The sequence below is a fragment of the Ostrinia furnacalis genome, unplaced genomic scaffold, assembly GCF_004193835.3.
Source record: "Ostrinia furnacalis isolate ACB-3 unplaced genomic scaffold, ASM419383v2 OfSCF7173, whole genome shotgun sequence".
Lineage (NCBI taxonomy): Eukaryota > Metazoa > Arthropoda > Insecta > Lepidoptera > Crambidae > Ostrinia > Ostrinia furnacalis.
The window spans coordinates 810,389-829,507 of record NW_021137412.1 but is presented as its reverse complement, the minus strand read 5'-3'; positions in this window follow the sequence as shown (position 1 = coordinate 829,507).

Here is a 19,119-nt window from a genome sequence, read left to right as displayed (position 1 = left end):
TTATGTCCAGTTTATCTTATTTTGTCAGTGAGGTGGTGATCTTGACAATTATCCATTCACAACAACGTCTTACTCATAACTTAGGTGGCCTTCAAATTTTGAAGACATCATAAGAATTCCCATGTTGTGTGACCAAATGTGTAACGTCCCCCGGATTCTCTGTACACCGATGGTTTACAAACAACTCACGTCCACATTTGCACTCCGTGAGAATACCGTTATCACATTGTATCTTATTTAACCATGAAGACATACGTGATCGAGTTAATACAACGCACTAAGTATCAGATTTGAGACACGCGGGAATTCGTGATAATCGCAAAAGGGATTTGACAATGGAAAGGTCATAATGTCGGGAAGTGCCCTACTGACCCTACGTCTGTTTCGATGACTGACATCATAATGCGTAGAGGGTTTCACACACATGTTATTGTTAGTCGGATTTTGACTGTCATTACAAGTGTGATTGCCAGTCAAAACATTGTTGGGTTGAAAGTTGATAAAAATATGCATCACAGTAATCGTAACGGCCTCGAAGTAAAGAATTTATCCTTATGCAAGAAAGTACGAGTAAGTTCAGGAAAATTGGACTCAAAAATATTTAGTTTGGAACTTTTTATTAAGGAATTGGTTGTAGTAAGGTGGAGACTAACATTTGGCAAAAGCTTCTGAAGCTGTTTGAAATAGTCAAATACAATCCGATAAACCCTTACATGCCCTAAATAGATCATAGTTTTGTTTTGCTGACTTATTACCTCATTGACATGCGATTGGAGTCATCTGATAACCTTCAGCCGGGTATTGACGTCAGTAATCGATAAAGCATCGAACGTAAACAAAAAGATACATTAGATCGATCAATTACCCACAATCGATGATGAACTGCGACCCCATAGACGCAAATCTATGTAATTGAAATCTTCCATTAGATAGCTCACCTTGAACTTAGAAGTTGGAGATTAGACAGTGATTTATCTTCTGTAAACTTACGTCACAAAATAGCTATTTAACCTCAATGACACTTGGTGTTAAATATAATAAATAAGTCTAGTTAACTCTGGGGCATCTTAGGTTGTTGCAAAAAGTCCTATTTTCCAACAAAAATGTATTGTCCAATAAATTCGGGACTATTCCCATCTCTCGTTCCCACCGCTGGAACTTCTGTGTAGCCAGAATCTACTGCTTGACCGCCAATGATAACCCAACCAGTGATGGTCAAGTTTGTCCCGGGGGAATGTTAAACTGTCATTGGACCCGAAACGAAATTGTCCAATATTCTTCATACATATTAAGTTTGAATCTTCAAAATATTGCTTTAAAAAGCGACTCCTACTAAGTTTACCTCCGACTAATTTGTTTTACCGGAAGAGCCGTTCGTGCCGATGTCTCTACATAATAATGCTTGATGTACGGTTATTTTATGTAGGTTTATGTGAATCATTCTATGCCAATATTGGTTGAAAACAAATGGAGAGTACAGCGTAGGATGTAGATTTCTCGCTTATTTGGAGCTTTAGGCTACCGTGTGATAGTGTCTTTAGTTTCACCTTTCACACCAAAATTATAGGTAGCCATAAGAAAAAAAATGTTAGTAGTAGGTCTCAGATTTTTAAATAAAATTATAGAATTGTCAACGAATTACGTAATGTCTCTCTCATAATCTTGTTTACATTCCAACAAAATTGCAATTAAGTACTATATTTTTTATCGCTCAATGATAATACAAGGAAACTTCCATTTTATGCACACGGAATTTAAATAAAATTCCACAATTAAATTGCGTAGAAAATTTCGCTCGGGGGTCGATGAGTCAATCGCTCGATAAGCTTCCGAGTAGCGATGGTTCTGCGAATAGACGCCCGCTGGTCTGTGCGGGCGCCGAATTATAGAGTTTCCTAGGAAATTTCTAATTTTATTGCATACCTCTGGGTAGTAGTGCAGGGATTTGACCATTTTCCTTAGGTGAGAGAAAAAGGAGTTGATTGAGGGCTATCGTTTTGGCTGGCGACTGAAATGACCCTACTCTACAATGTCGCCATCCTGGTGATGCACTATTGCACTCAGCGATAGTCCCGCGGTACTACCGCTTCATCATTTACCATTTGGCACCACTGCACTGTCTTCGCCACTAGCAAGTGACAGTGACCTTAGTCTACAGTGGCGCCAACTGGTGAACACTAAAAGGATTGAAATGGCAGAGTAATAGAAATTCGTTAGCCTCTAGTAATTTAACTGTAACATTATATTTAGGCATTAAATTTAGACACAGCCGATAAATGACAGACAGTAGTCGTGTACGCAACCAAAAATGGCCAACATTTTGCTAACAATGATAATAATTAATGGCTTAGTAGAGCTTGTACTGTAACTTTAATGATTGATTACAGCGGTTAATAATAGTTAATAATAACAATGAAGTAATTAATTACATCATTGAAACTTAACGTTCAATAATTCCTAGAACAAGAACCAAAACAAGACAGTGTACCTATTGACAATAGATCTTAATGTATAATCGATTTTTTGTAGCTTGTAGTAAGTAGCATTTAGTGTGAGTCATGATTCATAGTTATAACTATAATTGATAAATTAGCATTCCCTCGTTATGTAATACATTAGTATTAGTTAGGTACTTAGAACATAATTTATTTCGATTAGACGCAATAACAATAACAAAACTTTTAGACTTATCTACGCTACACAAATTTTATGCTAAATTTAATCTTTGAATTATTTATATGTCTATAAATCTAGCTATTGTGTGATTTATTGTTAATACTAGTCCAAGACAAGACAGACAATAATAATAATATGAGTATTGAATTTAATAATACTCGTAATGCCGAAGTACAGTGCAAACACTATACATATAACTACACTTAAGGGACTGAGCATTTGTCGACGTTATAGAGAATGGCCATTAAATAGACTGACACGGATAGAAAATAATATAAACCAACAGAAAGGTCGACGTTAAAAGGAGCTTTTCGTTAAATCGAGTGAGGTTCACACTGTACGAGTATATTCAAAGTTTCAGTGCCATGCGAGTCGTGCGTGCATAAATGAAGATCCCACTGTACCATTAACAACGTTTGAACTACCACCCACATCTAATAAATTGCTATACACCGAAGTAACAGCATCTATTAGCATTATCTTGCTAAATTAGATACTAAAAGCATTATGGATATTATGAAGTACGCACATTCTCTCCACGATATGGAAATTCTTGTACAGGCATCTCCACAAGTATGTGTAATATCTTCTAATGAATTTATAATAGAAAGGACTAGATGGCGCTATGTGGTTATAGAATTTTTCATGTAGGACCAACTAGTCCCAAACTGAGTAAAGCTCTATTTGCACCAGACATAAGGATATCAAAGACTGCATAATATTCTCTACTACAGCGGTTTTTATGTCTTGACCAGTGGAGTCTCACCCAAACAGACAATTTTATACACAACCACAAACTTTAGATAAGTAGAAAACAATGTAAGGTAAAGAAACGACATAGAATGAACAAGATACTAATAATGATGGTTATTTACTATAGTTGTTGACTGTACGAAAGAACTGCCATCATTTGCAATACGTCGACTCAATTCACATAATACAAGTCATTTAAATATTGCATCTCTTGCATAAACAAAGTAATTCAATTCGAACGCGATGGCCGACGAGAATGCGGGAGGCATATGAAAAAATGGCGGTGTATTTCTAGATACAGCAAAGGATCCGTATGTGAAAACTGAAATTTTATTTTTGGCAGATTGCAAAAGAAACACATCAAAAATAATACCAGACGGAGCAATATTAAGGATGTTCTCAGCATTTAGGAATTTTATGAAAAACGGAATGACTATTTTACTTATTCATCTAATTGAGCCCAATCATGTTTTAAAAAATAATGTTCTATACGAAAACCATTGCTTTTTAGATGTTTTTCAGTGTATGAACATAAGTAGAGAATCTTGTAACCATAATCACAAAGGTTCATTCCTATAAGGATCCCTAAAATCGCTGGGTAATCTTGAACGGTAGCATCGCACCACTATCACAACGCGAAGGCATGCGTACGGGGACAATAATCCATACGTTGATGCTTGCATTGCCCTGGACGATAATAATCCTTAATTCAATGCAGTTATGGACGAGGACGACTGTTTTACGACCTTAGACGCAGATGGCATGCCTGTACACACACTTGCTTTAAGTACTCGTACACTGCTAGACCAAAGACGTGTTGTGTTTGCGCAAGAGAAATGAGAGGTCCTGTCTTGTGAAGTATTTGGCAATAGCTACCCACATGGATAAATATTTGTTCATATGCCTTGACAACACAGCCACATAACATCAAGTCCTAGTTGAAGTACTAATGATGAAAATTCGTGTTAATATGCAATACAAGTGTCTAAATGTTTCTGGTCTAAAATCTGGATAATTTGATGGTTTTTAAAATGTGTACTTCTTAAATCACAGAATTTTACATATCTGATGTGTACCGCTTTAGCTACTTAGATACTGTTAGCTTCCTATAACTAAATATAAATTCAATATCACAAATAATTACGACACGATTAAAAATCAATACCGAAATACTTGGTATTTTAATACTTAACCTTTTCTTTACCCAGAGGGCTTTATCTGAAGCAACTGCTCCCTAAGTAGTAGCTGGGTCGAAATATTTCGCGGAAGGCTCGCAGCTCCATCTCGCGTCGGTTCCGAGAACTGCGCACGCGCGTTCGATATCACGCCGTGTCGTGGCGCTGCCGGGCGAAGGGCTCCCATTCGTAAAAATGAAATTTATCTCAATCTCCGTAATTCAATTTTGATAATTCACGTCGTAAGAATTTACTCACTTCTTCACTAATATTATCTTGTGATTTCGTAAATTGGTTTGCTTCATTTTCAATTTTGTATTTTGATTAATCGTTTTTATGACCTACTTAATTCCCTTTCTATTCTCGTTTTGGCTTTTGTTTTGTATCGACTAATGTGATAGTTTCCGTATTATACCACTCTCAGCAAAATTACTTTCAAAGTCATGTTGTATCACCAACACCTCATTACGAAGCTAGAATTTCGCTTCCATTTCAGTAATTTGATCCACCAAGCGTACTTCAGGTATGATGTTGATACTATGATGTCATCTTTGTTTTAGTGTTACGCCAACATTCGGGCCTATGTTTACTTTTTTCTTGTCACGTCTAACTAATGCTTACTCATATATCCACAGATTCTAATAAGTTTCAAGTAGATTGGGATGATTAGCATTTCCTACAACATTTCAAGTGTTATTAGATAATGAATCTAACGTACGTGCTTTTTAAATTCCTACATTATAAGTATCTGTTTTAGTAGCATTTTTTGTAGCTATTTCCATTTGAATTAAATCAGTTATGTTGTTAGAAATATTTTAGTTGACATTCCTTTCAAATTATCTTTCTAGTTATTTACGTACCATACAATTTAGTTTACGTTTACCGTTTTTATTCGCACAAACTGATACTTGAATGGGAGGGGAAGATTAATAGCGGTTATTTTTCTACCATTTAGTTTCCTATCACTATCATTAATCTCGGCTGTTAAATGTACGCCCTTCAATGATACCCCATAAACCAGAGCCAGTATAATCAGCTGTGCGCAAATTCAGAGCAGCAATGCAATTATTCAAATGCACCGCCACAAACGCTAATACATATTTAATTGAACACACCCTCAGTATTATACTTGTAACGACTGGTTTAAATACAATTTCCACTCAAATCTCTGAAATGACGGCCAAGCGAGAACCTGTCTTGGAGATATTTTACTTAATCTACTGTATTTTGAGAATTTGATTGATTGCTTGCTCCAGTAGGTTTTTTAATTTACCAAAGATGCACCTTAGAATATTTAGAGAAGTTTGATCTGATGCTGTAGTAGCAAAAGACATTCCAAATATTTTTACCCGAACAATTTTTAAAGAAACATTTTGACCATGAATAAAATGCACTTCAAATTGACCAAACCAGCACAGTCATCTTCATCTCATAATTTCGGGTTACGGATCCCTAGGAACCCTAAAAAAGGGGCTACGTATAATTTGTAGTATTTTGATTGTGATGGCCAGTAATTGGTGGGTGCCCACGCTATCATTACGGCTGACCCGGGATGTTCTGGGAAGGTCGACGTGGTCTCAAGCCCGGGGCACTACAGGTGAGGGGGAGTGGTTCGGCTCCCAGTTTTTTTGGAACCTGTATTGGAATAGGCAAGGTTGTTTGAAGGATCCAACTAATACCCTTTCCTTGATGAAACAAAATTTTGAATCTAAAATTTTATGTGAATTATGTACCCAGTTTCATGGATTATGCGTTTTAATTCACCTCATTTTAACATTCCCAACCTCGACACAAGATCTCTCTTAAGATAAACCAAAATTTAGCTTGTTCTTGACATTTTTTTCTTACAGCGACACCTTAAAATGTCTTCGCAGTAATTACTGATTATATTATGCTCATTACAAACTGACAAATAACTCAAGTTGTTTCTCTTGGAACCCAAGGTCCATATTCACATTGTTAACACGATAAAGACAAGGTTTTTTTTAGATATGTCGAGTGTTTTTAATCCAAATGTCAACAGTAAAAACACACACGATGCTAAATATAGAAACATAATTGATTCACCTATTAATTCGTAAGAACGTCAAACAAATGAGTAATAAATGACATCAACAGAAATTGATTTCTCAGTCGTTGCCAATGTCGAGGCTTTTGAACGAGACGCGAACAAAAAAATACTTTAAGGCGATTAGTGTCCTCAATCCGCGCTAAATGGGCATTTTGTAAAGCCTACTCCTCTTTTACTGCTGGACAGAAATAGTTGAAAAAAATGTATGTTATACAACAATTCAAGGACTATATTTNATTGTCCCTTTATTAACTCACGCTTACCTATTGTGTTTATGAATGTCAATAGAGAAATTGATAAATCTATGTAGTACCTAATCATAAGCCTTTTATGTTTCGTCGGGTTTTCATAGCTTATCGTTATCTTTTTGTGATAATGTACGTAAATATACCTACATCATGTCGTAATAATGCAGTTCCAGTTATTTAAAACATTGTCTCTATATTGTGACCTTTTTTCATTACATTTAGAGAATTTCACTTTTAGAAGAAAATGTGTTTGTGAGTCAATTGTTTTTGTTTTAAGGGAAGCCGTAGCATCCATCAGCGAATAAAACTAGAGTGTTGACCGTGCCAAAGAGTGAGCACAAATAGATCGGTTGTAGGTGGTGTTTCTAGAATATATTTATTAAATGACCAGGTCAATACTCGTGGTGTTGCTAAACAACTTTAATTGCATTCAAACATCACAAAATAGAAATCAAAATTGAATAGAGAGTGAATAGAGAGATAGGTGTACGTAACTACGAGTACTTACAAGTATGTACTCTTACTTGCAACTACTGAAGCCTCCAATACAGGCGTTTTCTCAAAATAGTGTTATAACTATGTCAACGTAAAAGATACGTCTAGATCAATGGTTAAAGAATAGACCTATTTTAAATAACAATTCAATCGCTATTAACATAGCAATCACCATACTAATTGCGAGTTATAAACAGTACAATTTATAGCAAGCGGGGTAGGGGACACTTTCTTAGACCGTGCCTGTCACGGGCTAGGTCTCAGTCCTAATACTTGTAATTATCGGCAATTAACTTTGTCGTCGCCATTTTTGTGCCAGTGTTTGAAAACGTTCAGTTTTAAATGCCTGAAGGCAAGTTCTGCGGTTGGTACCAGTTGGGAAGTCCGTGAAGTATTTTCTCGATTGACTTCGTTTGTAACGTAAAAGCTCGTTTCACTACTTAACTATTCATTATAGTTTCAGTTCTACTATGTATTTAGTTTAAAAACAATGAGATTAGATTAGTAGTAATTAACCTAAAACAGGTTCGGAAATCTCTATGGATTATTGAAACTTTATCAATAAAAACAATAGTTGATTGGATATTTCATAATTTAAATTAGGAAATTGCGTTACTAACTACTTAGGTTACTACTAACTTAATTGGCACCAAATAAAGCAAGCTCTCAAGAAGAGAGCGTAACGCACCTGTAACGCCCCTGGGTCTGCGGGTGTCTATGGGCGACGGTAATCACTTACCATCTGGTGATCCGTTTGCTGGTTTGCCACCTGTCACATAAAAAAAAAAGAATAATTTGAGCAAAAGATTATTTATATTACAGTCCTACAATTGACGTATAATGTGATAGAGGTATAAGTAGGATCTGTACAAATACTTCTACGGTGCCAAAAGCTTCATTATGTTATATAAAGAGTAAAAAGCTTTCACAGAATTTCTTGTTATTCATAATAAGTTCATACGTGAATTTGACTACAAAGTTTATGGCAAAATCATTGACAATACATTTCGTCGTCACCTAATTTATTTTGTCATCCCTTCGGCAGCATTAAAAGATTGGGGTAGAAGTTACTCGGTCGCACAAAAGATACGGTGAATTGCATTTCGGAACTAGGACACGTTCCTTTTGAATTCCCTTCCTTTTGAAAATATTTTGATTACACGTCTTTTAGGTGGGACAGGCAATTAACTTAAACTTATGCAGAATTATTTAAAAAAAAATGTATTGAGAAACTTAGCTAAGCAAAGAAATGAGCAATCCCCACCTAAACAGGCAGAAGAAAAAAGTGTTTTATTTGTTGACAGGTTTTGCATCAACCTTAGGACATAGGTATTTTGAGTTATCTAAGCCGTCTATGTCACGAGAAATGAGAAAAGAACTAAACACAATGTAAGTTAATCGTTTATGTAGCATCTTTTTTTGCTAAGTCTTGTAACACAGAACAATGTGTCCATCGTAAAATACTTTCTTTCCATTAAGAAAACTACAGCAGTGAACAAGGTTTAAACAAAAGGGTTACAAGTTATTTTGTAGAAGCAATAAATGTAAAGCACTTCACATGCACTTTCTCATTAGTTAAAAACAATGCATGTTATTTGTATGTAATAGATAACAGGCATTCTCACAAAGCTGTATCAGTGATGTCATAGAATTTAAGTTTTATCGATAAAACAAACTTATCATTTGAGAATTAAAAGAGCAGTTACATCTCCTATCGATAAAATTTAAGTTAGGACTCCTTTCTCAGATTTTTACTACTGAGGCTGGTGAACATTTGATATCTTACTAATATTATAACTGCGAAATTTTGTGTGGATGTTTGGATGTTTGTTACTCATTCACACAAAAACTGCTGAACGGATTTTGATGAAACTTTACAGTATTATTGTTTATAACCCAGAATAACATATAGGCTATAATTTATGACGATCTGCGACAAACTAAATTTCACGCGGGTGAAGCCGCGGGCAAATGCTAGTTAACTATAAGACAAGTAGCGTCGGCTTATTACTTGACGGTTTATCGATATAAGAAGATGCATCGAGGCTTCCGCAACACTGCAAGGAGATTGAACTGTTAGCAAAAACATTAATAGGAGTAATTTCATGCTACATATCGTGCATAACGTTAGCACTTTTTGTGATGGCAATCGTGTTCATGTGGACGACTGTATAGGGGAAAGTGTTTACAACTTTCTTTATTGATAAAACATTATAATGAATAATAATGAGTAGTATAGTGTTTAATACGGACAAGACTTAGACACCTTGTAATGTCTGACTTCGTGTTACTAACTAATTTAGACACTGCTCCGTTCCTCATTAACCTGCCCTTCTGTATAAACATAGGATAGGTGGTCATCTACAGATATAAACACTAGTAAACAGGAGAAACACCTATTTACCACCATGAAATTAACAAAAGGTTTAACTAAATTAATTGTCAAAATTCAGTAAAATGCTAGGTGGGGGCGCGATGTGTAAGTAAATAAGAGGAACACGTATTTTTACTTTAATAAATTATATTAACAAAAGGCTTTAACTAAATTATCATGATTTAGAAATACATTTTAACATAATAATATTCAGTTCTCTGTTTACCTACTGTTCAAGAATATTCGTCAAGATTACAATGTGCTGTAATGTTTCCATCATCCTTGATAAGAATTCAAACTTTCCCAATTAGCAAGCGCCTTTCTGGCGTCACATTCTTTTAGTAGGGCTTCAGAATTTGTAGTCATGATAGCAAAAATTAATTTCCGTAATGGCTGACGAAATACCGCCTCGTTACTCGTCCTTATCATCATAGACCTTAGGGAGAAAATGGAAAGTACCTTGCTGAATAACAAACAATGGAGTTGGTGAGTCGAGGCGACATCTATTGTGCTATGTTAATGCCATAAACACAATTAAAGTCACTTGCTCTCGTTAGTGATAATGTGGAGTAGGGATGTTATGGATATGAAATCATTTCGGATTATCCGAAAGTTTCGGATAACTTCGGTTACGGATAATTTAAAAAAAGTAAAATAAATAGCAACATGCACCACGACCCACATAGCCACTTTATAGAGGTACTTTGACGGTACCTATGTTAAAGGTAAAACAGGCCCCCATACCAGATGGTGCTAGGAGATGCCAGACAAGTAACTAATATAAAAAATATTAAGATTTAGAGTCCGCCTTTATCCGAAACTTTTAAATCGGTTTCGGTTAATGGATATTTTTTTATTTTGGATATCGGATATTTTCGGTTACGGTTACGGATATCCATAGCATCCCTGATGTGGAGTCTTTGCCCCCGGCACGAGCATTGTCTTGCCGCTGCGTCTGCGCCCATTGTATTCTGGTCCAGCTGATATTGCATTTCGTTAAGGTCTCATCAGCGACCTGATTTTAGTGGACAACTAAATTAAATTAAATTTTAATTTGACGTCAAATAAGTATTGCAATGTTCCCTAATTTTGCCCAATTTCATTCGTCCAAAATATTTCTACAGTCCCAAACTCAGTGGAGTCATAAACCTACTATTATTTATTAAAGAAACAATGTTTATGACTTTATTTTATAAACTCTTCTTAACATCAAATAACGATAGATTAGATTCGACTTCTTTATGAATCGTTGAAATGAATTTTGATTTAATAGTTGTCTTTATAGGTATTACCAATATGCTTTAAAAGCTATTTTGTATGATGTAATATCTAATGAACATCACATTTACCCCACTCGAATGCCAGAAACTAACAAGCGAAGTTATGGTAAATAAAATATGGGTGCAATATTACACAAAAATTAGGCCAAAGCAAACTGAAGGCAGAAGAAACACATAAGTATTATAAATCAATGGAACGTGAATTATTACATTTAACTCACAGTATCTCGTTGATTCGCTAACTAGATCTTCGCATTTAAGTACTGTTCTACTTATTAAGGGTCATTAGGATCTAACATCATTGACTTCTGTTAATTTAGTATTCCTAAGATGATGTCATTGGCCTATCAATATTGTGGAGCATATTCTTATAGAATTTTGTCTTTGATCACGAAGCATTATTGCTTTTTCGGAATCCAGAACATCCGAAATAGGATCCTGGGGATTTCAAAGGAGTTGTTGTATACGGAGATACGGATCGTTGGCTGTGTTCACACATGATTTGTATGTGGGAATTTAATTAACAAGGACTGAATAATGAAGTGGTTAAAAGTTATTAATAGTCTTAGTACATTTTACTGACTTATTTATATGTAGAGACGAAGATTATTTGAAAGTTATTGTAAAGTATATTGGGTGATAGATACTCTATCTACTTAAAAAATAGTTTAAAATAGGGGTCACATAATATTGACTGTCATGTTATTTCTTATCTAGGTGATGTTAGACAAACTTGAATTATAGCACATTTAAACAAAATTAAACCCAAATTCTAATGTTACTTTTGTGCCAATTAGGGGGTATTAATTTTGAAAAAAATATACTCATCTCATTTGTTTTTAGTTGCAAATTAAACTTATCTCTATCAATTTCAACTCACCGACTAGTTCTTTTCTCTGCAGACCTTGCTAGAATATTCCATCAAAATTCAATCGAGCTTCCAAACGAATAATTATTTATTTATCTATGTGTGGTGCAAAATGGTTCATTAATATTGAAGATGATCAAACTCCCGCCTTATCCCGTGGGCGCGGCGGGAGCTCCCGACCTGACAATGCCAGTGATTAATGAACTGTGAACCGAACAATGGTCCTCCAAGATATTTTACAACTGGTGGTATAAAAAGTTAGGAGTTCTTTGTATTTTTTGTGCTCTACATATTTATTTAATTTCCGAAATGGGAGTACATAATAAATTAGCAAAAACTACCGAAACGAAACACAGTTTATTGGTTTTTAAAGGTGATTTCTATTACCAGAAAATTAAAAATTAAAATAATAATGATAAATTAATGAACTATCGATACCTACGAATACCTATCGATTAAAAGATGAGTTGCATGATGGTTTATGAGCAGATATGTCAGTAGACCCTGAAAAACACACGTGTGTTAGATCTAACACTGAATAATTATGTACCTACATGCAATATGTAAGTATCTTAAAAAGGGAACCATATCTCCTATTAGGGGGAAAATTAAAAGCAATAAAACTGATCAACCATGCTTTCCGGTCATATAGAGGGTAGGAAGGAACCAAACTATGCTATGTTAAATCGTAGTTAAAAGTAATAATAATTGACAAATAAACGACTGAAAAACGCTGCGCCTTTGCTAGTTTAAGCTGGATGGCGTTAACATTATCCAAGAATTCCTAGAGTAGGCGTACATTCCTTCCTATTGCGACAACTTCGTCATCGTCATCATCAGGCCGCGGTGAGCAAAACAGTGGTAATGGGTGTAATGTCTCTTATCAAACATCGGGCCCGTGGTACCGCGATTGGTAAATTGCCGGATGCACAGACGCGCACGCATGTCCCACCTACAAGCGGTAGGATGCTTTCGGTACATTGTTTTATGAATTAATTTTGATGCTTATCAATAGAAATATATGTAGGCATATATGTAATAAGGTTGCAATACAAAATAACATTAAATCTGTGTTCATTTTGCAAATGCGGTTCCCCTTTTCAATGTAATCGCATAGCAACTTATGTATCTATTGTGTTATTGTCTTTAAAGTTAGCATATTTGTTATTTTCTTTATTGTTTAACCATGGTTTATTACATATAATATAGTCAAATTACTTTAGATAAATCTTAGTCGTTTTAAAATGCCAGTTAACTCATTAGCGATTTGGACGCTCACGTAAAAAGTGTTTTTTGTTAGCTTTACAAATGGTATCCTCTTTAGCCTAATTGCAAAGACCACATAAGGCATGACAGAGAAGACAATGCAGGGCAATTCCGAATGAATTAAGAATCGTTACCTCGTCCTCCGAATCGGTATCGAATTAAAGCAATAACGTCGCCCACCAGCGATTACGATATAATCGTAACGAGCACAATTCAGACGTTGCGTGAGCGCCGACAATTAGGCGCGACGAACAATTAAAAATGGTTCGTAAAATAAATAACCGCCATGACAAAAATAATCTGATTCGCTGAAAAAGTTAGCAGCCCACCCGAGTTTACGCTTGTAAAATTTGGAGGAAGGAATATTTGTATGTCCATTTCTGGTATTACTTTCTGCGTAAGTTAGATGATAACTAAGTACGATTTCCTATAAGTGCGCATAATCAGATTTGATTATCAGTTTCACTCAAAAAAATCTTGGTACATTCAGGTGTCCAATTTTGAAATGTTCAAGTATAGACAGGATCTTTTCAGGGTAGGAAACAATTCCATAGCGACATCCATTTTTTTTTTCAATTCTAGGATCGTGTAATTTTTACTTTGCTTGACACGCTACCGCGTGTCTAGATGGAATCTGTTTATGAGCCTGAAACCTGAATGTGAATCAATAAAGTCGTTAGTTGGTAAATAACGAAAACAAAGAAAAAGTAATCACGAGTTCACTCAATTCGATAGAAAACAAATGGGCATCGAAAACTTTCTCAGGGCTGCTACTTGCTTTTCATTAAAGCGTATTCAAATTGAGGAGATACTGCGGATGTCAAGTGAAACATCTGCCGTGGATGCCCCAGCGCAGGGTCGCTCCGAACGTGATGTCGCATACGAATTAGTCTAGCGGTGCGCACGCGCTCCTCACAACTGACAGTCGTCATGGTGTGCGTTTGCATACAAATAGACCTTACGTCACAACAAGGACAGCGGCAATATACTCGAAAACTCCGATTTGTTACATTTAAAATCCATTGTCTGATAAGTCAGAAGCAGAAATTACAAATTTAAATATAGGTCGTTACTTATGCTTGCGCACTGATCTGAATGTAGACATGCGCAGTAGAAAGATTAGCCTAATAATATACGACTTGTCAATGCTCGCTGTTTACGCATGGAGGAAACAGTTTTTCATTGCTACTCCATTCTCTGAAGAAAAACAATGTTGCATTAGGACCTATTTAGGTGCATCGTCTCGATAATCTTTAAGATATCCGCTTGCGCAACGAAAAATTGGGACATTGTTATCATGCGTAGAAGACTTAACAATATTTGCTTGCCTATTTACGAAATTTCGGATGCTTGTAAAATTTTGTGCAACAATACAAGCTCTTATCTGTTCTTAAAATGTTAGGAGGCAGAAGACATGGACATTTATTTACTTCTTTCTGACAGCTATTTACAACGGAAACAGAATAAATAATGTGATGTGACTCTTTAATCTTACTAATGGCGCTTTCATGTTTTGTATTGATTAATATTCTTATCAAAAACGTATGTATTTTTAACGTTTAAGGCTTCTGCAGTAGACATAACTGGTTCCCCAAAATCTAGTATTCTAGTCTCTACTTTCACGCTTAAGCTAACTAGTTTTTAATTCTAATCAGTTGATAAAATGATAATGTTTGTTGTCATTTTCTACGAATCCTTGATCAAAACAGTAACTTTTCTCTTACAAGTTAATTATGTTCGTTTACTATGGAATTGTTTTATAGACAACATTAACGAACAGAGAGTTAGCTAACTGGACTTGTAGTCAATAGTGGCCTGATGACCCAATGCGAGGAGGTGTTTGTATAAACACGAAACTGTTGTAAGTCTGGCGGTGATGTAATTCAAGTTGTGGTCAAATCAAAACGACACCCGAAGGTCGCGGGCATTGTTGACCTTTAGAATATTTGCAGTATTTAGTTAACACTACTTACATTATTTGAGACATTTCTTTGCTTTTATTCTTACTTCTAAATCCTTTAGCTAGTAAATAGCCTCAAATTTTAAACAATATACGCTAAGGGGTCACCGGTTACCCCCAAACAATAAATTATTGTGTCTAGTTTTCAGCAGTTAGACTTAAATAATATCGACTTACTGAGATAACACACCTACTTACATACCTAATTAACAGCCAAAACCCAAAACGATAGGCTGATAAATGTTGAAAATTGTCGAACCTTAATTTCCTATGCATTAAAATCGACCAATTACCATTAATTTACTTGTGTACCAAATGTTTCTACCTACCTATTTTTGTTATAGGTAGTTATAATGATTCTGCATACTACCTACTTTGCGATTCTGGTTTGGGAGTGTTAAAAGAGACTCATCTCTTGTTTTTTCTTTCATTACTTTTGGAATAATATTTAATAATACGAGTACGAGCATAAAGTATAAAGCGATGACATCGAGAACTTTCTTTAGATTAAGGTTTTAATTAAGATCAACGACAGGCGCAAGCTCTATCTACCGTTGGGTTTCAATGATATGATAAGAATTTATCATATCATTTTATACTAAGGTCGTATCGCGGTTGTCAACACAATCCATGCAATTTTTTCGCTTATCTTTTAACTCTTTGTTTTTGAACCAAAAAACATTGTTAAATACAAAAAATATTTGTGAGGTTAGATATCATCACTTTTATTAATGAAACTTATCTTCATCTAATGATGCTTGATGCAAAAGGTCATTATAATTGGCTTAATTATTTGTTTGAAATGAACGTCCTTCATCATTTGGTCTGATGAAATTTCATCATACTCTTATATCGCGAAGGCAACTTTCCTTTTTGTATTTATCCTAAACTAACCAAGCTATTCCTCATAATATTATGTTTTCAGAGTTAGAGTTCAAACAAGCAAAACAGAAAAGTGAATACTTATAGAGCTACTGGACTAGGATATATCACAGTAACTCTACATAATGGACCAACATTGTCATTTTGTCAAATAAGTATAGAAAAAAAAACCATAGTCTAATCGTCCAAGTCTCCAGTTCGGGTGAAATTAGTCAAGTAAATGGTTAAACACCGAAACATTTTGCTACTCTGAGGCCCAGTCTCAACTGGGGTCATTATAATCCGTAGAGCGGGGGGTTGCAAGTTGCGACGATGGGGTTCAACCGCTCGCTTGAGAGCTCTATTGTTTGCCGCCTCACTTCGGATCGTTAAGCATAGAGACAGGTATAGATTGTTTATACCGATCGCGGGTATTTGAAACTGGAGGCGTATTTTTGCATCATTTAAGATTCGAAATATTTCAATTTAGGAATTTAAAAAAACAATTACTCAATTTAACTTTACTTCTTAACTTGAATCGCATCTACAAGTAGAATATTACAATGTTTACCTTAATGAGCCATGTTTTTTGCATTATTGTGGTAAATACGAAGATAAGGATATTAGTAAAAACAATTAATGAGTGCGAGTGTTATCAATAGTTAAAATAATTAATTGAATTGATATGGTTATTTTTAGCTTGCAGGAAAGGATTAGTTGTTATTTGAAATAAACTTTTATTTTCTATGGAAGAGAAAGTTTGAATTTCGATTTGTATTACCCGCGAAAATAACAATTATTGTCCTTTAAGTTTTTGGATCTTTTCCAAAAATAAAATAAAAAACAGAAATTATAAAAACAAAACTTTAAAGCAAAAAGAAAAACAATTGTACAGTATATTTTCAGTAGACAGCGCCACCTATCTACGAGCCGAAACACTGCTACAAACAATTACGTTACTGGTTAACGCACGACGAGTTTCGTGAAAGTCCGGGAAAGCTACGAGCGAGGGCCGTGCTACGAGGAAAATGGTTTAGATTCAGCGCACGCTACGATATGTTAAATCACTACGCGTCGCATAGATGGCGTTAGCAGTACTTTCAGAGCAAAGGTTTCTCTACATTTTTCGATTGAAAGTTGTAATCCGTTTAAATTTTTAGTTTGGCTTTGTGGTAGGTAAATCACGTTATTTGTCATTGAAACTTGTTTTTGCCAGCATGAAATTAATAAAGTTCTCGTTTAAATCTCTCTTTCAGGGTAGTTTGCGTCTTCTCGACATGAAGTGAAATTATGTATCTTTAAAAGTAATGTCAACTTCTGTAAAGTATTAGAAAACCAAAATATCTGGCACAACTTATAAATATGTAATTTACTCGAAAACCAAAATGTTAACGTTTGTTTAAGTAGGAAAAGTCCTGAGAGTAGGTACTTAACACAAACATTTTGTAACTTAACCACATTTTCACTAATCCTAACAAAGCATTGCAAGTACCTACTACAGCTACCACCAGAAGTTCTGAGATTAAGATCTCACGGACATAGTTTAAAAGTTTTCCTTTGCCATTTTTTATAACGTGGAACTATCAACGAATGAATGAATTGTGTTTCTGCCGTGCGCAAAATACAGGGTGTTTCCAAGGCTGTGGGGAAAGAATTCCATACATTTTCCCACGTTCAACCACGTATAGCATGTGCGTAGAGGCGTCTATTGATTGGCCGATAAAAGACAATGCAGCGTAACTGAGTTACTGAGTATTTTTCAGGCGGACGCCTGGATGCGGCACGCAAAACGTAATGAAATAACGCACGCGATCGCGGATTCGCTTCCTGGTTGGGACGAATTTCGGCAACGCTCGTAACCTTCAAGGACTCTACCAGTAACGATCACAAACGATCGACAAGACACTGTTACCGAAATTTATGCGGAAACTTATCGGCAACGCGAACCGCAAAGGAAAGTTTTGAAAGCATAATAAACTGCAGAATATCACTAAATGCACCTACTTAACTATAACGGATTTTACTGACTGTAAAAAATTTACTAGCCAACATTTTAACAATGTACAGCAGTCTATAAACTTTTATAGTTTCTGAAACTTTACAGTATTTTTAAAGCCAAAACGTTTTGTAAATAAGTACCTACGCCTATGCACGTATTATATTAGTCATTATAAGTATCAAAGAAAGACTGTTATTTAAAATGATATGATTAAATAAGATGTCTGAAATCTTTAATTCAATATGTAGATTCATCGTTTTAGAAGACAACATAACAAAGTCTGTGATGAACAATGGAACTACGTGTAGCTGCGGTAGAAAATACTATTATGTAATGACAACATGGAAAACACATAATATTATGTACTGTGCGATGCTGCCGAGTGCCGCAGGAAATTCAATATTCCCCGCACCGGGTTGGTTTCTAAAACGTCCAATTTGTACCGAGGCGTGGGATGACACTTATTTATCAATCTCAGTGAAATCACTTTCTTAGGCATCAATAAAAATACCCATGATGTACTTTTGTCGTGGGTAGGTCATATAATTAACGTAGTTATCATTTTATACGAGTAAGTTCGATACTCTCTCTGAATAGAAACAAAAGAAAATAAATTTCTGTACATTAATAATTCGCTTTCATTTTAGCAAAGAATGTTTAAGTAAATCAAAAAATTAGCGTATGCCTGGCTTGTTTGAACTTAACATAATGATTTGTAAAAGGCCCTGACATGCTATCATTAAATGAAATATTGCTACATTATTTTTGAATGAATAATGAAAAAGGAGTACTAAGTAGCTAGGTACATAGTCTGTCTGTTTACCAAATCTGTTACACAATAATTACAAATATATTAGGACATAGGACATGTCACTTCTATTTAAAATCTTACTTGAGATCAAAGATCAGGCAAACATTTTACTTAGATGAAGAGTTTGAGCGCTATGAATCATCCTCGTGCGTCTTATGTACTCGTATGGGCGTAGGTAAAGTAAGGATGAATCAGCAATGATGAATATGGAGAGATTAAGAAGAACCTCTGAGAAAAACTAGCGCTGTCTTATTGTAGTTACATTCATATTTCAGATTTTAG